Source organism: Thunnus albacares, chromosome 16, assembly GCF_914725855.1.
Source record: "Thunnus albacares chromosome 16, fThuAlb1.1, whole genome shotgun sequence".
NCBI classification, from domain to species: domain Eukaryota; kingdom Metazoa; phylum Chordata; class Actinopteri; order Scombriformes; family Scombridae; genus Thunnus; species Thunnus albacares.
The window spans coordinates 22,389,151-22,392,606 of NC_058121.1; the positions used below are offsets into that span (position 1 = coordinate 22,389,151).

Here is a 3,456-nt window from a genome sequence, read left to right on the forward strand (position 1 = left end):
ATCTTTTAACGCTTTATCTGGTGCCACCATCAGGTCAAAATGGCGGTTTGTCCATTAATTTGGTTTATGACCAAATACCTGCAAAACATGCGTTTCCCATCAGCCTCAGCTGTACTCTGTGTTTAGTTTTAATTAGCATATGTTATCATGCAAACACTGTAAACTAAGAGTCTAGGAAGCTAACATGGATGAACATGGTAGACATTATACCTGCATGCTGATTAGCATTAGCATTTAGCTCAAGTACAGGCTCACAGAGACATTAGCATGGCTGCAGACACTTGGCCTTGTTCTCACGCATTTACTGTAAGTGCACCACTGATAGGCATGCTACATTTTATGGATGGAAATTGATGAAGTTATTACCATGCTTACATCCTTTTATGAGCACTGCAGGAATTCATTCTCTTATCGACTGAAAAGTTAAATAGAAATTGCAAGTTGCTGATGAGCTTTCATTCTCCATTGTCTGCTTTTTTGTGCCAATCTATTATCTATCAAATACATTTGAACTTGCTTGAAAAGCCCCACTTCTTTATTCATTTCATAAAGGTTGGAGTGAATGATGTGGGCTTGACTTGGTGATATGCTTCAAAATAACCAGATTATGAGTTTATGGAGGGGTATTGTTCATTTTCTTCTCTGGATTATTTATAATCAAAGTAACTGAGAGTAATCTTTTTTTATGAATATATATTGTAAGATCTGATATTTCAAGAAATTATTCTGATCGATAAGGACAATTCAGCATATGTACATGATTTTCCATAAGAGCTTCTGTTGGTCAGGGATGACCGGCAGGCATGGATGACAGTGTGATACAATGCAAGTTAAAATTTAACTTTAAAACTTGGAGTGACAGCTGAGCAGGACCTCTTCAGTCTGGCCATTAAATTGTGTGACTGCAGCTTCAGTAGCTTCCCCTGCTGTGTGCAGGAGAGGTGTCCTGCTGGTCTGGGATCAGGAGCTAGAGGCTGTTGGTCATGGAGGTCAGCAGCAGCAGTGTGGGGTTGTCATGTACGCTTAGCCCCGAGACTAAATGGATAGAGACAGAAGTTAATGTACCACATACACACACCAGTAGTAATAGCACCAACAAAGCATAGCTTCCCCAGACCTGAAGTAACGGACCTGACAGACACTGTAACACACACTTTAATACACGTGTCAAACACACACACGGCAACATACTTCACACTCTGTCCTCCCAGGCCTCTCCCCAATAAAAAACCCAGTGCTTGAAGCATACTCCCTGTAGTGCAGTATAATCATTCTACACTTCCTCTGAGCTGCCATGGTGACAGTTTGAAAAACAGTCGTATTCCTGTTTTGGGTAATGGTTACTTGATAGTTTGGGGGCGCTGTGAGGTGAAAACCTTGAATCTCCAAAAAGCCAGTTTTTCAGGGCCTAAGAACAGCAGTCTCGTCTTTAGTCACCATGTGCCAGTTTGGGGAAAATAATATGTATGTTTATATGTTTGTATGTCTATTGACCCCATGAAGTCTTACGAGGACAGAGTGGCTAACAGCTGCTACAGATATAATTTTAAAAAGTTCATTTAATTTCTTTACTCGGTTATATTTTGAGAGAAGGGGGCATTTTGAAGATTACTACATAGTTTAAAGTTAGGGAGATATAAAATATTGGTACAGAGAGGCAGAACATGAGAAACAGACCCGTTGGAGTGCCCCCGTGTCTCCAGGTTAATGAACTGCAGCGTTGCCAGTTCAAGTCTGACGGGAATCTTTGTTGCATGTCATCCCCCCCCCCCCTCTCTCTCCTTAATTCCTGTCATCACCAATAAAAAAGCATAAGGATCCCTTGTTGAACACTAGAAGATTTTTTTCCATCAAAGGAACTGTCACGATTCTTGCTTCAGTCCTGTGTCTCCCTACCTGTTGCCACTTCCCCGGTGGCTTTTTTTGTCTCTCTCTCCCTGTCTGTGTGATTGTGTGAGTGGAGACAGGTGTGCTGGAGTCAGAGCAGAGCCCCACCAGCTGCAAGCCGTTCCATAATCAAGACCTCTTACCTATACTCAGCCCTGCCAGATCCACACGGCCAGTTCATCATAGTCCATGGAATCTTTTGTTCTGGCCTACACTGACCCTGCTCCTGTTCCCATCTGTTCCAGTCCCTTTCTTCTGTTCCCTGCTGTTCTGTCTGTTCCACCTCCCGTCTCTGTCTCTTGTCCCTCGTATCGTCAGCCCTGCTTCCCTACCCTGGACCTCGCTTAACTCAGCTTGCTTGGATCCCATTCCAGACCTGCGTACCCTGCCCCAACTCCCCTTGTCCCAGCTCAAGCCTTAGCCGGACCCTGGTTCCCAGCTACCAACCAAGGCTTCCCCTGGCATTTAGGTTCACCTGCTCCACCCCCATGTAACAGGAACATTCCCTGTAACAACTTGTAACACCTAATTCATAATTAATTTCAGATGTTTAACTGCACAGACTAATATTGATCTTCAAACTATGTGTAGCTTACATCATAATTCCCTATATTTTACACAGTGACAATGCTCCAGTGAGCTGTGCACCATATTATTCCTACATCAGAAGTCTTGAACCAAATCTGTGAAGGGTGTGTAGGTTTATGGCTTTTAGGGGTCAACTGTCTGATAGGAGACACTGTACAAGCACTTTGAAGCAATATGATTAATAATTTACGCTTTTCTCAAACTGCACGAGATGGCCCTGTTGACTTCCAACTTCAAGGCCGTTTTGATGGAGCATTTAGGGGGGAGCTAATCTTTAAAGCACATTACACATGATGAGATCAGAGAGATGACTGTAAAAATTGTAACTGTGAATTAACTGAATGACAAACAACAGTCTACAAGCACGCTAGCAGCTCTGTAAAACTTCCCAGCTTAGAGTTAAATGCATTTAGCGAGTAACACAAAGTACAACTGAGGCTGATGGAAACGTTAGTTTTATGAGAGATCACTGTTAATTTCCTGTTTCCAACTGTTACTTAACACTTTTTCAAAATCACGACCACAATCATCCTATAAACTTAACCATGTGCTCATTATTGTAACCATGATGATGAAGGTCACCTAACCGTAAGGATGTAGTATTTTAATCCAAACCACCATGTTTCCTTAAAAGTAACAAAGTGCTTATTCTAACCCAAACCATCATCTTTTCCTGAACCTAATCAAGGAGTTTTTGTGCCTAAACCTAACCAGACCTTAACCGTCGCATTGTCACATCATAAAACATAATTCATTTTTAGGAAGACACATGCAAATGATGTTGTCCTGCCCGTTACTGCCAATAGGGACGCCAGATTAAAAAATGCAACTTTCTGGAGTGCATGGACTGCATGAACGACATGTTTTGTTGTTTAGAACTTGTTAAATCAATTAGATGTCAACATATTACAATGGATAACTGCTAGTGGCACTAGATGGCAAGTCAGGAGATCATCAAATACATCATCCAGGATCTTGAAT

General features: G+C 41.9%; 1 long non-coding RNA gene across 2 annotated transcripts; it reads right to left on the minus strand.

Moving 5' to 3' along the window:
- Nucleotides 1-513: 513 nt before the first annotated feature.
- LOC123000050 lies at nt 514-1,940 on the minus strand. 2 transcript variants are annotated; one of them, XR_006407884.1, is made up of 3 exons: nt 1,897-1,940; nt 1,678-1,789; nt 514-1,035 (listed from the first exon to the last, which is right to left on the minus strand). It is a non-coding gene; the product is annotated as an uncharacterized LOC123000050 (long non-coding RNA). The 2 variants fall into 2 exon arrangements; XR_006407883.1 differs by lacking the exon at nt 1,897-1,940 and having other exon boundaries at nt 1,678-1,890.
- Between the last annotated feature and the right edge of the window lie 1,516 nt (nt 1,941-3,456).